The sequence below is a fragment of the Pleurodeles waltl genome, chromosome 10 (genome assembly GCF_031143425.1).
Source record: "Pleurodeles waltl isolate 20211129_DDA chromosome 10, aPleWal1.hap1.20221129, whole genome shotgun sequence".
NCBI classification, from domain to species: Eukaryota; Metazoa; Chordata; class Amphibia; order Caudata; family Salamandridae; genus Pleurodeles; species Pleurodeles waltl.
The window spans coordinates 979,005,372-979,024,510 of record NC_090449.1 but is presented as its reverse complement, the minus strand read 5'-3'; positions in this window follow the sequence as shown (position 1 = coordinate 979,024,510).

Genomic DNA, 19,139 nt, shown 5'->3' with positions numbered 1-19,139 from the left:
ATCAGGATTTGTTAATGGGGATTTTTTTTTGTATATACACATTGAAAACCTGTAATGAAAGAACAGGATATGATTTATTATATACTCCAGTGTGTGCCTTGAATGCTGATTGTTGTCTGTCAGGTTTTAGGGAGGAGGGTGTTTTCCCCTATAAGAGTACCGCTTTTCTGATACTTTTGTTGCAATACACTGTCCATTGGGTCTTTGAGCACCAGGTTTTCCTATGAAAACACCCCTCATACGTATTTGACCTCCACACGAGAAACAACATATATAACTGCGAGTCCTAATACATTTGAAATAGAATCTTGTGTGAATAAATTCATTATTATACTCTTAGAGGACAATTAACAACCGAAATGAGTAGGTTACACAATATTTAAAAGTTTATATAACAGCAGTATACTAGGTTATAATTAAACTACTTAACAAGATAAATTTACAAATAAGCGGCGATTCATTGATTACTTAATCACAATGACATAGTAGCCTAAGTCATCAGAAACAAATGGTAAATGCCAGTATCAAGTTCAACTGCGTGGCTCTATCTCCCTGTCTCAAAGGGGTACTTCTTGTATAGCTGTGTTAAAGTTCTGCATGTGACAGACAGACATGTATTGGTTGTTTTTATCTGTGATTGTAGGACATAAATGGAGGGTACTATAGGACACTGGTTCAATGTTCATTTTTGTTTTTGCTTTGTTAAGACTCAGCGCTGGCAAGGGCAAGTCCTGGTCCACTTAAGAAACTGATGTTAACAGTATAAAAAACCTTTTGCAACTGTGCATCCTTGAACCTACTACTATAGAATCAACAAACACCCTCTAGGCAAGTACCTTTATCCTACTTCTGTGAGAAAAACAGTACCCTTTGGTCAGCATACTGGCATCAATTAAACTGGACAACATGCTATTTTCACAACTGGAGCCGAGTATGAACTTTCAGTGAAATAAGTGCCTGGAAAGGAGAAACAACTGGTCATCATTCTAATAGTTATTCTAACCAGCTGACTACTGCAAACGACTGCTATTCGAAGGTAGTAAATCAAGGCCTCCCATCCCAGTCACACTCCCCACTAAGGCAATCAAGACTTTAACATCAAAATGAGACTTGCCCTAACGTAACCAGAATCTATTCAATTAATATGCATCAATAAGGTCACCAAGTATTTCCCAACCTGGTCCACCTTGTCACTAAACTCATCAAGGCCTTCCCATCTCAGCCAAACTTATCATTGAGTCATCATGGTCTTCCTTCCCCAACCACACCCATCACTAAGCTCATCAAGGTCTTTCCCTCAAAGCCACACTTACCACCAACTTCATCAAAGCCTTATTGTTCCAACCACATACAACTTTAGGATTGTGGAGGCCTTTGCATCATTACCACACTTATTACTAAGGTCTTTTCAACTATCCTATCAAAACCCTTCACATCAATATGACCAGCAAAGCCTTCTCTTTCAAACAAAACCCAACACTGAGATTTTTAGGGCCTTCCCATTCAACCCACACTCACTACTAAGGTCATGAAGATCTTTCCATCACAGCCAAACCTATCACTAACTTCATCAAAGCCTTTCTTTTCCAACCACATCCATCACTAGGGCCTTTCTGGCATTTCCATCCCAATCACACTCATCACTAAAGTATTCAAGGTGTTTCTAGTGACATGGAAAACAGCCCAGAAACTGCAGCATGTTATCCTCACCATTTTGTTTGAGAAAACTAAATGATATGCACAAGAATGCATTCAATGACAGACCCCCTAACATGCATTATAACAATTGTGGTCACAAGTTTGTTCTCCGCCCACCCCAAGATGGATAACATTCTGAGTGGCTAAAAGTGCAGTTTTTAGTCTTGTAATTGAACCAAAACCTCAATGCTGAATATTAAAGCAGAAGTCCTTGCCCTTGTGATTAAGGCATTAGCTGAATGCTCACAGTCTTAAACCTCCCTGATGACTTCAACAACATTGGCCACCTAGGCCCTGATTGTAGGTCAAGTAGAGAAGATTTACCGCATTGAATTCTTCTAGGCCTGATTTAAAGTGGACTAGTGTTCCTGCACCTGATCCGATTTTACCATGCAGTAGTTTCAGACGGTAAAACTGCATGAGCCTCTGCCTGCAGTAGCAGCCAAGCCACACTACCCCCTCATTGGAGTCCTCCTCATCCCAGAACTGAAAAAATGAGGTCCCTTGCCTCTCCTGACAATTAGTATACATGCTAATTTAATAAGGATTGTTTTTTTAAATAACCAAATAGCGTACATCTTCCTTTTGTTTCTACTACCTAAAGCTATAATAGGGCCCTCCCCTCATTACTTCTCCTATTGGATTAACAAGGAACAAAAAATGAAGATGCAATCTGGGAGATAGAGAGGAAGGAAGAGGAATTGGACCTGGATGAGGAGGACTCCTAATCGGTGTAATAAAGATTACCAGTAAATAAAAGTTAATTCCCTGTTTTTGGACAGGAGGAAACAATACCCCCCCGCCACAACACACCTTTCCCTTCTGTCTCCTACTTCCCTGCCCCTTCATTCAGACTCTCACTCCATTCAGATTTCCCTTGCATACATTTACCACCTATTTGAGGAGGTGGTAAATGTTAGTGTTAAACCACATGGAAAGTGGAATTCCCTGTGGCTTTACAACCAGAAAAATCAGGCCCACATTGTAATTTCTCAGTTCTATTAGGTTTACCTTGCACAGTACAGGTGGATTTTGTCCTCAAGTACTGTTTAATTCATAAACAGGGGCCCAATATTACTCAATAGCCTGGCTACATTCCCTGGCATTGGATGTACAAGACTCAAATTGACCTCAGTTTGATCCATTCCATTCCTGTCCTGGACACTAGGCCCAGATACACAAGTTGAGCAGTGTTTTATCAGCACAAATAGGGTAACGCTGGGTGGTAGGAATTTTTCAGATTCCGGAAGTTTCCATCAAAAAAATGTAGGGAAAATGTGTGATTTCAGGCAAAGTTTGAGGTTTGCAGGACATTATGAGTATGAAAACCTCATGGGATCCACACAAGGCAAACATCCTGGGATCTCCTGGTTGTCTAGTTCTCACAAATGTCTGTGGTTCATAGGTGTGCATAGATGGCACCTAAGCACAGCCCCAAATATCATAGCTACTCTTATTGCTTAGCGCCTTAGGGCATTTTGTGTCATGGTCTCTTGGCCCACCCACACAAATGGGGTACCGTTCTTATCAGAAGATGTATGGGAACTCGGGATAGTAAATTGGTGACTCCCTGAAGATTTCAGAACTTTCTGTCATAGAAATGCGTGTTTTTACCCAAACTTTGAGGTTTGCAAGGGCTTCTGGGTAAAATTACCTAGTGATAGCCAAGCATGTTGCACACCCCTGGACTCCCCAGGTTGTCTAGTTGTCAGAAATGTGAGGATTTGGTAGATTTCCCAGGGTGGCCACAGAGACAAGCCCCAAAATATACAGCTACCTAGATTGCAAAAACTGGGTTCTTTCAGTGGGAAAACATGATATGTCCATTTTGCATTTTAAGCATTTTGCAGTCATGGGCGATGGGCCACCCACAAAAGTTGGGGTCCATTTTCATGTGATGTCACATAGGAGCACTAGTTGATTGACAATTTGTCGATTTCAACAGATTACAGACATTTTCAGCACAAAATCTGAGCCATTTACGAACTTTCACGTTTTGTAAGGCACTATGGAAAAGAGAGAGGAAACAATGCAAGTTACACCACGCTCGACAGCTCCAGGTGTTTAGTTTGCAAAAAACAGAAGTTCCTACTAAGGGCCAGATTTACATTTTGGCAGACAGAGAAGTCTCTATTGGCCCGATGGAGGACTTAATGTCCACCTTGCCAAGACTACTCTGCCCACCAAATTTAGAAATGACCGCCAAGCAAGCAGTCATTTCAAAAGCATTGTTTTTTTTCTGCCGTCTCCATCAACCTAAGCCATGGGGCAGACATTTTTTTTTCATTTTCAAAAACAAAAACCTGAAGCCTAATTTTTGTTCTGAAAATATTATAAAAATGCCCCTCTCATCATGGAAGTTCAGTGATGGCATCTGGTTTTGTACTACCATGACTAGCAGCCTTCTACCTGTGCGATATCCCTGTGAAAGTAGGCCTACCCTAAGCTTTTCCTACCACTTCATGTCTCTGTATACTTTAAAGGCCTGACTAATCCTCTACACTTCCTAAGTGAACCTTTATTAAAGTCTTTTGTTGCTTGCTTGATACCTGAACCTCAAGAATATGTGTCTTTCCTGCGCCTTCAGCGCACTCATTGTGCTAAATCTAACTCCTTCCAGTTTAGGAATGCAAGTTGCGAGTGTCCAAGACTGCCTTGCAAGCCACACATTCTTTGAACTGAGTGAGAATATCTACCTTTGAAATTAAGGCAAACAGCCTGAGGAAGACTCTCTAAATTCATTAAAGAGCATTTCATAAACTAGTAAATGCTTTCCAGTTTTGTCACACAGGGTCCGTTACATTGTGGTTTATGTTCCTTCCACCATTGTGAACTTGTCATATGCAAACAGTACACCTACCACATAATGAGGGGGGCTAAAAGCCATAAGCAAGTCCATAATTTTCTCAAGTATAGGAAAATATTTTTCACTGCTCTTTCTCCGGTGGCTCATGGAAGGTCTGTATCCATGCACAACCATTAAAATGTATTTGTAATGGCAGCTCCACCTCAATCAAATTCCCAATGCTTCACGTTTGTATGGTATGACATAAAGAGAGTAGGAAAGCATGGAGCTGTCTGAAATAGGCTCTGGGGACAGTAACAATGACTCTTCCACCTCTTTCCTTGCCTAGTGCAGACTCTGCAACAATGACACAGTTGAGTCTTTTTTGCTGTTGCAGGAATGTGGTCAGCAAAGTTTGGATCCTGCAGGATTGCCACATCCTCCAAAGCATATGAAGTGAAGGCTGATTCTTCTGTAGCGGCAGTAAGAAATTCAATTATGATATTTCCATATTGGTCTAACGATAAACAACATACTCAAAATGTGTTTCCAATGTACATATATGTGAGGAAATACAGACATCATCCCATCAACATAGGTAGGACATTCCTGGAACTGCAACATAGAAATGTTTCCTAAAGAGAAAGGGACACATGCTGACATGCAGGCAAAGGAATCTTTGTCACTGTCCACAGGCTCCACCACTGCCACACGACCATCCCCAGGCTCATCCTTCTGCAGAAAATGCACCTGGCATCTCAAGGCCAGGTTGTGCAACATGCAACGATGATCTGGCACACCTTCTTGGGTGAGTACAGGGATCCACCTGTCAGATGGAGGCATCGGAATCTGACCTTCAGGAGACCAAAGGTTCTCTCAATGATCCTCCTTGTCCACCCATGTGCCTCATTGTAACATTCCTCTGCCCTTGTCCTGGCATTCCTCACTGGGATCAGTAGCCATGAGAAGTTGGGGTAACCAGAGTCACCTGCAAATATTCGAGGGACACCTGTTAGCCACACACTCACCCTTAGGGCCAAACCCACACCCATATACCTACATCAACTGGGTGGGGACCATGGGCTCACCTATTAGGCACACCCAGTGCCTCTGGAGTTGAGACATCACATATGGTATGCTGCTATTCCTCAAGATAAAGGCATCATGCACAGAGCCAGGATACTTGGCATTAACATGGGTGATGTACTAGTCAGCCAAGCACACCCATCTGCACATTCAGAGAGTGAAAGCTTTTCCTATTTCTGAACACTTGTTCATTTCTCCGGTGGGGGACAAATGCAATATGTGTACCATCAATGGCACCAATGATGTTGGGGATATGTCCCAGTGCATAGAAGTCAGCCTTCACTGTGGCCAAATCCTCCACCTGGGGGAATACGATGTAGTTGCGCATGTGTTTCAGCAGGGCAGACAACACTCTGGTCAGCACATTTGAGAACACAGGCTGTGACATCCCTGATGCCCTGGCCACTGTCGCCTGGAAGGAACCACTTGCCAGGAAATGGAGCACTGACAGGACCTGCACTCTAGGGGGATACCTGTGGGGTGGTGGATAGCTGAAATCAGGTCTGGCTCCAATTGGGCACACAGTTCTTGGATTGTGGCCCTATCAAGTCTGTAGGTCAGGATAATGTGCTTGTCCTCCTTTGTCGCCCGGTCCATCAGGGGTCTGTACACAGGGGGATGTCTCTATCTCCTATTTATCCTCAGCGGTTGAACTCTAGGATGAAAAATGGTGAGCAGAAGGTCATATTCACACATATGTCATGATTAATAATCAATATTTCCTTTACAGAAACAGTATGTGAACTTGTAAGTCAGTTGATGTGCCAATGTCTGCTGTGATGCAGTTAGTTCCCATGGCCTGTGCACCCCTGAAATGGTGCAACATCGCATTGGTTATCATTGGGGCCTATGGGTTCCAGGAGCCAATGGCGATGCACGCCGGCGGTGACGGTACGCACCGCCGCAGACGTGACTGCCATTTTCTATCTGTGCACTCACTTGCTACCTGACCTTCAACAGGAGAGGACCTACACTGCAAGTGCTGCTGTGACCTGTGTCTGGAAGCGACAATGGCTCGAGTGTCTGGGGAAAGGGCCCCTGCCTTCACTTCCGAGGAGTTGCAGAGACTAGTGGATGGGGTCCTACCCCAGTACACTTTACTCTATGGTCCTCCAGGCAAACAGGTGAGTGCACTGTGAGCATGATGTGTGGGCCATGAATGTATGGATTGCTGGATGTGTAAGTCCCGTGTGGGAGGGGTCTGAGGGGTCCCGGGCAGAGCGCTGCATATATGGTGGGCAATGTATATGTGTAAGTGGATGGGGGGATATGGTGGGCCATGAGTATAACAGTCCGGACGGTATGACTAATATCTTTTCTGCTGTATTTTTTATGCAGGTCAGTGCCCATCAGAAAAAGGGTATTTGGCGTGCCATCGCCAAAGAGATGTGGACCCTGGGGGTCTTTGACAGGCAGACTACCCACTGCCGCAAACGGTGGGAGGACCTGTGCCGCTGGGCAAGGAAGATGGTGGAGGGCCAGCTGGGGCTGGCCTCCCAACGAGGAAGGGGTGCCCGTCGTACCCTGACCCCCCTGATGTTCTGCATCCTGGCAGTTGCCTATCCAGAGTTGGATGGGTGCTTGAAGGCATCACAGCAGCCACAAGGGGGTGAGTACAGATTCAGAATCATGACATTGCGTGCATTCAGGTATTAGCTGGGTGGGGGATGTGGGCTGTGGGTGCCCCTAGGCCAGGGCGAACATGGCAGGGTATGTTCAATGATGGGCAAGATCAGATGCACTCCAACCCCAATATTGTTAGTGGGCATCTACTACTGGGCAGGGTCCTGTGGGTTTCAGGTGTGCAGCTAATGGCGTTAGGCTTTTTACCCCATGGGCTGGTGACTAGCAGTGTAACTCGTAGTGCATGGTATAGGGTGTTCCCTGTATGTTGTGTATGCCAGCGGTAGTGTTGTTGCTGGCATTGACCAATTGTATCCTCTGTCTCTCCCCCGCTTTTTGTTTTGTCACCCTGTCATTGTGTGCATTAGCATCATCTGGCGGAGGAGCAGAGGCACCAGCGACTCAGGGAGCTGCATCCCACATGGGCCTGGAGGCCAAATCCACCGACGCTGAGGGCACCAGTGGGACGGAGGGTGAGGGGAGCACCACGACGGAGACAGGAGGGGACACTACCAACAGCGACTCCTCCTCCGATGGAAGCTCCCTAGCGGTGGCGGACACCTCTGTGGCCACCGCAACTACAGGTACAGCCGCCACCCCCGTACAAAAACCGCCTTCCCAGCAGCCCATCAGCGTGTTTCCCGTATCTGCTCACCGAGGAGGGTGGGCATCTCCTTCGCCCCAGGCACCTCAGGCCCTGCCCCAGTCAGCCCTGATGCCCTCAGTGAGGAGGCTATTGACCTCCTGAGATCCCTCACTGTTGGGCAGTCAACCATTCTGAATGCCATCCAGGGTGTCGAAAGGCATTTGCAACAAACAAATGCATACCTGGAGGGCATTTACTCTGGCGGCCCAACAGAGAGCATTCCAGGCACTGGCCTCCGCACTGATGGCAGCCATTGTCCCTGTCTCCAGACTCCCCCCTCTAACCTCCTCTACCCAGTCCTAATCCCCTCAACCCCAACCTATCCCACGCACACCTTCAGACCAGCATGCACCCAAACCATCACACAGAAGTGGCTCAGGAAAACACAAGCACCACACTTCACCTCACAGGCACTCACACAAGCACCATCCCCATGCAGACACACCAACATCCACTGCCTCCACTGTGTCCCCCTCCTCCTCATCATCCACCTCCCTCCCAGTTGCCTCTCCACTCACACCTGCATGCACTACATCCTCATCCACTACCTCCATCACCAGCACGCCTATCACTACACGCCCCTCACTGGCAGTCACCACCCCCACATCCATGCACACGTCCCCTGTGTCTTCTCCCACTGTGTCTGTGACACCTCCTCCCAAAGTACACAAACGCAAGCACACACACACCCAACAGCCATCCACATCACAACAGCATCCAGCCCATGCACCCAAACACAGCAGACTGACACCTCCTACAACCACTCCCTCTTCCTCCACTCCCAAACCTTCACCCTCTTACCACCCCAGTGTCCCTAAGAAGCTTTTCCTCGCCAACATTGACCTATTCCCTACCCCTCCCTCCCATCTTCACTGCAGGCCAGGGTGGCCAGAACCCAGCCCAACACCTCAGCCACCCAGTCCACGGCCACTGTGGTTCCTGCAGCTACTGCAGGTGTGGGAGGCTCCAAGGAGGCACCTGTCAGCCCAGCCAGTGTGCAAGCAGCACCTGCCAAGGCCAAGAAGGGCCCGCCACCTAGCAAGGGCAAGAAGGGGACACCAGCCAACAAGGGGAAGGAGGCACAACCAGCCAGCAAGGGCAAGACAAAGACACCAGCTAGCAGAAGCAAGGAGGCACCACCATCTGCCAAGGGCAGGAATTGGCACAGAACACCAGTCATGGCACTTCAGCCGTCCAAGGCTGCAGGTGAAGGCCTGGAGGCTGCCAGCACTGTCACCTTCACCGCGCCCAGCACCGCCACCTGCACCGTGGCCAGCACCACCACATGCACCGCTCCCAGCAGCACCACTGCCAGCAGCAGCAGCCCCAGTGGGCAGCTGTCCGAGGCTGCAGGTGAAGGCCTGGAGGCTATCACCACCACTGCCAGCACCGCCACCTGCACCTCGGCCAGCACCCCCACCTGCACCGCTGCCAGCACCGCCACATACACCGCTGCCAGAAGCACCACTGCCAGTAAGCAGCAGCCCCAGTGGGCAGCCGTCCGAGGTTGCAGGTAAAGGCCTGGAGGCTACCACCACCACTGCCAGCACCGCCACCTGCAGCGCAACTGGCATCCACTGAGCAGCCGTCACCGCCGGCGAGTAGTGTGTAGTGGTGACTACATGGGCTGCAGTGCGTCCTGACCCCGCAACACCTGTTGGTGTGACACAGGTGAGAGACTGTGACCTTGCCCCATCCAGGATAAAGCACACTGGGCACAATGCCCCATCCAGAACCAGTGGAAGAAGCCATCCACTCAGTCTCTCTTTGCCAGGATGAAGCACACTGGGCACAATGCCCCCTCCAGAACCAGTGGAAGAAGCCATCCACTCAGCCCCTCCTTGCCAGGATGAAGTACACTGGGCACAAGGCCCCCTCCAGAACCAGTGGAAGAAGCCATCCACTCAGCCCCTCTTTGCCAGGATGAAGCACACTGGGCACAAGGCGCCCTCCAGAACCAGTGGAAGAAGCCATCCACTTGAGAGACTGTCGCCCTGCACTTCCCAGGACCAATTAGTGGGCAAACCACCCACTTGAGAGACTGTGGCTTTGCACTCCCTAGGACCAAGCAGTGGGCAAACCACCCACATAAGAGACTGTGGCCTTGCACTCCCCAGGACCAAGCAGTGGGCAAACTACAGACTTGAGAGACTGTGGCCTTGCACTCCCCAGGACCAAGCAGTGGGCAAACCACCCACTTGAGAGACTGTGGCTTTGCACTCCCCAGGACCAAGCAGTGGGCAAACCACCGACTTGAGAGACTGTGGCCTTGCACTCCCCAGGACCAAGCAGTGGGCAAACCACCCACTTGAGAGACTGTGGCCTTGCACTCCCCAAACCAAGCAGTGGGCAAACCACCCACTTCAGAGACTGTGGTTTTGGACTCCCCAGGACCAAGCAGTGGGCATTGAGCCCCCTCCAGGCCAGTGGCATAGTATCATCTTCCGGCTGAGGTGCCCCCCATTCCCCATCCCCCTGAGGTGCCTGTGTGTTTTTGACCTGATGCCTCTGCAGTGTTCTCTCTGTATTGAGGCAGGAGTCGAGTGTGGCCCTAGCCTATGTGTTTTTGTCCAGTGGGCCACGGACATTTTGGAGTGGGCATTGTCCCTCCTTTTGTATATATTGTATATATTGTACATACTGTTTATTGCTTAAGAACGTATTTCTCAAAATTACTAATATTACACTCATTTTACTCCATTCCTTTTGTCCTTGCGTTATTCCTGAGGGTTACGGGGTGTATATGTAATGTTGTTGCATGTGTTTGTGTGTATGGTGTTGGGGGTGAGGGTAGGGGTGGGGGTGTTGCGTGTTTCTTGTGTGTGTGTCACTCTCTTTTTCCTCCCCCCCCTCTCTTGTGTGCTAGATACAGTACTCACCGTGGTCGTCTTCGCCGGCGTTGATGTTCCTGGTGTATGAGACGGTAGACCAGCATGGGGAACACCTGCAGTTCATGCTCCATGGCGTCGTGGTTTTTCCTTGAGTGTCGAGAGCTGAGTCGTTTCCCTTCAGAGAAGTGTTTCAACCGTGCTTTTGATGGCGTTGGTACCACCCCAGAAAAGCTGGCGGATAGGCGTGTTGTAATGCAATGGGCAGTACATTGTCTTCCGCCTGGCTGTTGGCGGTTATCGCTGTGATGTTTGTCACTACCGCAATGGCGGTCAGTGTGCTGAAGTGGTTGTTTGTATCGGCAGTTTCCGCTGTGGTCATGATTCCATTTTTTTTACCGCCGCTTTATCACTGACCGCCAGGGTTGTAATGAGGGCCATAATGAGTCCACTGTATTTAATTAAACCCCTTCTGTGCCCAGGATGTAATGGTTACGTCCTGAGACACAGTGCTCGTGTGCCAAGGACGTAACCATTAAGTCCTGGGCACAGAGCCCAGAGTGAGCGCTAGTGCTCCCTCTCTGGGGTTAAAAGGCAGGGATGGAAGGGAAAGCCCTTACCCCTTCATTCCCCAACCCCCCCCACCCCCGTGACGTCAGCACACAATTGCGTGCTGATTGTCACAAGACCTCCTCCCATCGCGCTGGAAGCTCAGCTTCCAGTGCGATCGGAAGAGAAATGCAAAAGCATTTCTCTTCCGATCACGTGGAGGAGGCCGAGAGACTTCAAAGGGAAGGAAAGTTATTTCCTTCCCTTTGCAGTCTCTCTCAGCGTTTTGGCAGCCGGATTGAAAGCAATCCGGCTGCCAAAACGCCCACTAGACACCAGGGATTTTGTTTTTTTTAAATGAAATGGGCATTGTTGGACCTGGCTTTTTGACAGGGACATCCCCAAACTTTTTGCCTCCTTCCTCCTATTTTTTCTGACCTGTTGTTGTTGGCTTTTGACCTCTGAGCACTTTACCACTGCTAACCAGTGCTAAAGTGCATATGCTCTCTGTGTAAATTGTACTATTGATTGGTTTATCCATGATTGACTATTTAATTTACTTGTAAGACCCTAGTAGAGTGCATTACATGTGCCTAGGGCATGTAGATTAAATGCTACTAGTGGGCCGCAGCACTGGTTGTGCCACCCACCTCAGTAGCCCCTTAACCTTGTCTCAGGCCTGCCATTGCAAGGCCTGTGTGTGCAGTTTCACTGCCACTTCGACTTGGCATTTAAAAATACTTGCCAAGCCTAGAACTCCCCTTTTTCTACATATAAGTCATCCCTAATGTGTGCCCTAGGTAACCCCTAGAGCAGGGTGCTGTGTAGGTAAAAGGCAGGACATGTACCTGAGTAGTTATATGTCCTGGTAGTGTAAAACTCCTAAATTCGTTTTTACACTACTGTGAGGCCTGCTCCCTTCATAGGCTAACATTGGGGCTGCCCTCATACACTGTTGAAGTGGCAGCTGCTGATCTGAAAGGAGCAGGAAGGTCATATTTAGTATGGCCAGAATGGTAATATAAAGTCCTGCTGACTGGTGAAGTCGGATTTAATATTACTATTCTAGAAATACCACTTTTAGAAAGTGAGCATTTCTTTGCACTAAAATCTTGTTGTGCCCTTCAATCCACGTCTGGCTAGGTTTAGTTGACAGCTCCTTGTGCATTCACTCAGACACACCCCAAACACAGGGTACTCAGCCTCACTTGCATACATCTGCATTTTGAATGGGTCTTCCTGGGCTGGGAGGGTGGAGGGCCTGCCCTCACACAAAGGACTGCCACACCCCCTACTGGGACTCTGGCAGACAGGATTGAACTGAAAGGGGGCTTGGTGCATTTCTTAGACACTCTTTGAAGTCACCCCCACTTCAAAGGCACAACTTAGTATAAAACAGGGCCTCTGCCCTACCTCATCAGACACTTGCTGGAGAAGAAACCTGAACCAGAAACTACATCCTGCCAAGAAGAACTGCCTGGCTGCTCAAAGGACTCACCTGTCTGCTTTCTACAAAGGACTGCTGCCTTGCTGTTGCCCTGCTGCCTTGCTGAACTCTTGTCTGGCTGTGAAAGTGCTCTCCAAGGGCTTGGATAGAGCTTGCCTCCTGTTCCTTGAAGTCTCAGGACCAAAAAGACTTCTTCCTTTCACTTGGACGCTCCGTGCGCTGAAAATTTCGACGCACAGCTTGTTTCGCGGCAAGAAAAACGCCGCACACCGACGCTGATCGGCGCGACGCCCTCGGGACGATCAAGACTTCGACGCACAACCTCGCAAGGACAAAGCCGCCCGACTTTCCAGGAGAAATCGACGCAACGCTTACCGTGAGCGCGAAACTTTGACGCACGACCTCGCGAGGACAACGCCGCCCGACTTCCAAGGAGAAATCGACGCGACGCCTGCCGTGAGACCAAAATTTCGACGCACGGCCTCGCAAGGACAACGCCGCCCGACTTCCAAGGAGAAATCGACGCAACGCCTACCGTGAGATCGAAACTTCGACACGCAGCCCCGCAGAACGACGCGCAGCCGGAAAACAAGCAGGAGAATTCACGCACAGACCCGGGACATCTGGTAATCCCCGCGATCCACAAAAAGAGACTGTCTGCGCGCCGGAAAACGACGCCCGACTTCCCCGCGTGGAAAAGAACGACGCAAGTCTGTGTGTGCTGAGGAGAAATCGACGCACACACCCCTTTTTTTCCACGCATCTCTTCTCCTTTGGCCCTCTGAGGAGATTTCCCACCAGAAACCAGGTACTCTGTGCTGGAAAGACACTTTATTGCTTTTTAAAGACTTAAAGACACTTAATATCACTTTTCAGTGATATCTTTACAAATTCATATTGCAACTTTGATCGTTTTGACCTGCAATTACCCAGATAAATATTCTATATTTTTCTAAACACTGTGTGGTGTATTTTTGTGGTGTTATATTATGGTATTGTATGATTTATTGCACAAATGCTTTACACATTGCCTTCTAAGTTAAGCCTGACTGCTCGTGCCAAGCTACCGGAGGGTGAGCACAGGCTGATTTTGGATTGTGTGTGACTTACCCTGACTAGAGTGAGGGTTCTTGTTTGGACAGAGGGCAACCTGACTGCCAACCAAAAACCCCATTTCTAACATTGGTGATCAGCGGTGAGGATAGGACTTGTGTTTGTGCAGTGACATACAGTAGCTAAGTATTTCACTACCTACCCACAGTTGAAGGTCAACTTGATCTTTCATCTTTTTTTGCTTTTGGTTCTCTGATGTCCTCCTGGATATACTAATGATATTTTGGACTTTGGATTTTGTTTTTTGCCGGTAAGACCTTGTCAGCAATGAGATTACGTACCTACTCACTCTTTGTGCCCACTGACCACCTCACTAAGGCTGACTTAAGGAGGCTTTGCAGAAAATGGGGCCTTCCTGTATCAAGGAAATCTACTAAGAGGGAAATGCTACGTGCCTACATAGTCTGGGCAGAGAGAGAGGCAGAAAAAAAACAAATGACTAAATACCCCTCAGATGAGGAGGGGGACTACTCAAATGAGGAGGATGACGACTCAGATGAGGAAAGAGATCCAGTGAGAGCAGAATGGCTCCGAGCTCGAGAGCGGTGGATGGAAGAACTAGATGAGTTTCTTGAAAGGGCTGAGGCAGCAAGTCTCTTAGCCCTGGAAGAAGAAAAGATTGCAGCTCAGGAGCTGAGCTGTAAAGAGCTGAAACTGGAAGCCGGAAGGGCTGAGTCCAGTTCAGATGGTGGCAGCAAAAATCTTGCATCCAGTACTGCTGAAGAAGGGCACAAGCCCAGAGATGTGGTGCCCAACTTGAAGAAGGGAGTTGACACACCCCAGGTGGTTCAAGGGTATGAGGTAGTTCCCGTTATGCACAGGGTCCCTGAGAAGGATTGGGGAACTGGCACAGGGAATCATATTCCTACTGGGGGGAGGGACACTTTACTGACTCTAGCAGAGAGTGTCAGAGAAAAGGGTTCCCCCCTGGTGGACATCCTGGATACAGAGTGTAGAGACATCCCAGAAGAGTATGGGTTGAGTGTCAGGGACAGGCAGATACTGTCTCACCAGTCTCAGGAGGGTGATGTAGAGTGCTTTTCCAAGGCTGAGTTACTGGGTGGTTGGGTGAAGGGTACTGTGGTTAATACATGTGAAGGGCAGAGTGATGTAATTGCTGGAGAGCATATGTCTGGTCCTTATTTTCCAGAGCTACGCCAACACCAGGTGGAGTGTGAGTTCTCTGACCCCAGGGAACTTACAATGGAGGCAGACTTCTGGGTGAGTACCAGAGAGTCTGAAGAGGCATTTGGGGGTGCTCCTGAAGGGAGTGGTCTAGGTGGTTCCCGACCAAGTGAGGTGGGAGGGGATTGTAGTGTCCCAGGTAGGTCTCCGAGCCTAACCTGTACCGTAGGGCCACCTTTTGAGGGAAGCCCCGCAGTGTCAGAAGAACTTGGGGGGGTGACTGTAGACAGCATCCCAACAGTTCTGGTGTCTGGCAGTACCACTCCTAGTGAGGGGGTGCAGAAGTCCAGACATAGGGTTGAGAGGGGGTGGCAGACCCCAGTGGAGGATCTTGAAAGTCAGGGGTCAGCTCAGAGAGCAGAGCCCCCCAGGAATGACCCAGGTGAGACCGTTTCTGGTTTGGGGGAAACCCAGACTCTGCCGGATGGGCAGAGGTCGGGAGACCTGCGCCAACCAGACTCTTGTGTGGCCCTTGGGGACGGTGTGTCCCTTGTGGGGGGTGAGAGTGCCCCCCAGGAAGTCCTGGCATGCCAGGCAAAGATTCAACCTCAGGGTGGTGACTCTGGGTTGGATAACCGGGTTCAGAGGTTAAACTCTGACCTGGTGGGGGGTAGATGTGCCCCCCAGAAAGTCCTGGAATGCCAGGCAATGGTTCAACCTCAGGGTGGTGACTCTGGGTTGGCTAACCAGGTTAAGAGGTCAAACTCTGACCTGGTGGGGGGTAGGTGTGCCCCCCAGGAAGTCCTGGTATGCCAGGCAATGGTTCAACCTCAGAGTGGTGACTCTGGGTTGGATACCCCGGTTCAGAGGTCGAACTCTGACCGGGTGGGAGGTAGGTGTGCCTCCCAAGAAGTCCTGCTGTGCCAGGCAATTGTCCAACCTCAGGGTGTTGACTCTGGGTTGGATGGCCAGGTTCAGAGGTTAAACTCTGACCTGGTGGGGGGTAGGTGTGCCCCACAGAAAGTCCTGGCATGCCAGGCAGTTGTCCAACCTCAGGGTGTTGACTCTGGGTTGGATGGCCAGGTTCAGAGGTTAAACTCTGACCTGGTGGGAGGTAGGTGTGCCTCCCAGAAAGTCCTGGGGTGCCAGGCAATTGCCCAACCTCAGGGTGGTGACCCTGGGTTGGAGAACCAGGCTCAGAGGTTAAACTCTGACCTGGTGGGAGGTAGGTGTGCCTCCCTGGAAGTCCTGGCCTGCCAGGCAATGGTTCAACCTCAGGGTGGTGACTCTGGGTTGGATATCCAGGTTCAGAGGTTAAACTCTGACCTGGTGGGGGGTAGATGTGCCCCCCAGAAAGTCCTGGCGTGCCAGGCAGTTGTCCAACCTCAGGGTGTTGACTCTGGGTTGGATGGCCAGGTTCAGAGGTTAAACTCTGACCTGGTGGGAGGTAGGCGTGCCTCCCAGAAAGTCCTGGGGTGCCAGGCAATTGCCCAACCTCAGGGTGGTGACTCTGGGTTGGCTAATCAGGTTCAGAGGTCAAACTCTGACCTGGTGGGAGGTAGGTGTGCCTCCCAGAAAGTCCTGGTGTGCCAGGCAATTGCCCAACCTCAGGGTGGTGACCCTGGGTTGGAAAACCAGGCTCAGAGGTTAAACTCTGACCTGATGGGGGGTAGATGTGCCCCCCAGAAAGTCCTGGTGTACCAGGCAGTTGTCCAACATCAGGGTGGTGACCCTAGGTTGGAGAACCAGGTTCAGAAATTAAACTCTGACCTGGTGGAGGGTCAGTGTGCCCTCCAGGAAGTCCTGGCGTGCCAGGCGATGGTTCAACTTCAGGGTGGTGACTCTGAGTTGGATGGCCAAGTTCAGAGGTTAAACTCTGACCTGGTGGAGGGTCAGGGTGCCCTCCAGGAAGTCCTGGCGTGCCAGGCAATTGTTCAACTTCAGGGTGGTGACTCTGAGTTGAATGGTCAGGTGCAGAGGTTAAACTCTGACCTGGTGGGGGGTAGGTGTGCCTCCCAGAAAGTCCTGGTTTGCCAGGCAGTGATCCAGTCTGAGGGTACAGACCCTGGGCTGGAAGACCAGGTTCAGGGTGTACCCCCGGACCTGGAGAGAGAGGCTACTGATAACAGTGCCCCTACCATGTTGTCTTCTGAGAAGGCCACTCCTAGTTGGAGGGTGCTGGACCCCAGAAGGGAGGGCAGGGGGAGGGAAGCCTCACCCCGGGCCCTAGTCCAACCTGAAGGTACAGACCCCAGGTTGGAGGGCCAGTTGCAGGTTAACAGCCCTGCACTGGTGGAGGAATGGTACAGGACGACTTCTATAAGCACCCTGACCATGGTGGACTCTGGGGGTACCGCTCCAGGAGGGAGGGTACAGAGCCCCAGAGGGGAGGACCAGGTTCAGGCTGTCATCCCTGACCTGGTGGAAGGGAGAGTGGTTAAAGGGTGCCCAGCACCTGGGGCTACCGCCCCCCACTCTCCACAGCCACAGTGGTGGGAGAGCTTTGAGAGGCCTGGGGCCTGGCTCTCATCCCTGGCAACTGTCAGTAACCACTGTGGCTTGCTGTCCGGGTGGACAGGGTTATCCCTGGGGAGGGGACAAGTGTCACACCCCGGGGGTAGAGTGGGCAACACCACTGTGTTGGTCCTGGTGGTACTATCCTGCTCCTGGGATACATCTGTGAGCAAAGTAAGGTTAGGTGCTGCACAGATGGGATCCGCAGGTAAGGAGAAAGGTTCCCCATGGATGGGCTTAGTGGGCCCTGAGAGTATGGACAGAGGGATCCAATTGGGGTCAGGAAGGCGAAGAACTGGAGCATGCCCCTGCTGTTGTGGGCCTGGGTCCTTGTTCTGTCGCCTCAAACAGGGAAGTACATCCGGATAGTGATTGTTCTCCCCTGGCTTTAGGCTGGTAGGGGGTCATGTTGGACCTGGCTTTTTGACATGGACATCCCCAAACTTTTTGCCTCCTTCCTCCTATTTTTTCTGACCTGTTGTTGTTGGCTTTTGACCTCTGAGCACTTTACCACTGCTAACCAGTGCTAAAGTGCATATGCTCTCTGTGTAAATTGTACTATTGATTGGTTTATTCATGATTGACTATTTAATTTACTTGTAAGACCCTAGTAGAGTGCATTACATGTGCCTAGGGCATGTAGATTAAATGCTACTAGTGGGCCGCAGCACTGGTTGTGCCACCCACCTCAGTAGCCCCTTAACCTTGTCTCATGCCTGCCATTGCAAGGCCTGTGTGTGCAGTTTCACTGCCACTTCGACTTGGCATTTAAAAATACTTGCCAAGCCTAGAACTCCCCTTTTTCTACATATAAGTCATCCCTAATGTGTGCCCTAGGTAACCCCTAGAGCAGGGTGCTGTGTAGGTAAAAGGCAGGACATGTACCTGAGTAGTTATATGTCCTGGTAGTCTAAAACTCCTAAATTCGTTTTTACACTACTGTGAGGCCTGCTCCCTTCATAGGCTAACATTGGGGCTGCCCTCATACACTGTTGAAGTGGCAGCTGCTGATCTGAAAGGAGCAGGAAGGTCATATTTAGTATGGCCAGAATGGTAATATAAAGTCCTGCTGACTGGTGAAGTCGGATTTAATATTACTATTCTAGAAATACCACTTTTAGAAAGTGAGCATTTCTTTGCACTAAAATCTTGTTGTGCCCTTCAATCCACGTCTGGCTAGGTTTAGTTGACAGCTCCTTGTGCATTCACTCAGACACACCCCAAACACAGGGTACTCAGCCTCACTTGCATACATCTGCATTTTGAATGGGTCTTCCTGGGCTGGGAGGGTGGAGGGCCTGCCCTCACACAAAGGACTGCCACACCCCCTACTGGGACTCTGGCAGACAGGATTGAACTGAAAGGGGGCTTGGTGCATTTCTTAGACACTCTTTGAAGTCACCCCCACTTCAAAGGCACAACTTAGTATAAAACAGGGCCTCTGCCCTACCTCATCAGACACTTGCTGGAGAAGAAACCTGAACCAGAAACTACATCCTGCCAAGAAGAACTGCCTGGCTGCTCAAAGGACTCACCTGTCTGCTTTCTACAAAGGACTGCTGCCTTGCTGTTGCCCTGCTGCCTTACTAAACTCTTGTCTGGCTGTGAAAGTGCTCTCCAAGGGCTTGGATAGAGCTTGCCTCCTGTTCCTTGAAGTCTCAGGACCAAAAAGACTTCTTCCTTTCACTTGGACGCTCCGTGCGCTGAAAATTTCGACGCACAGCT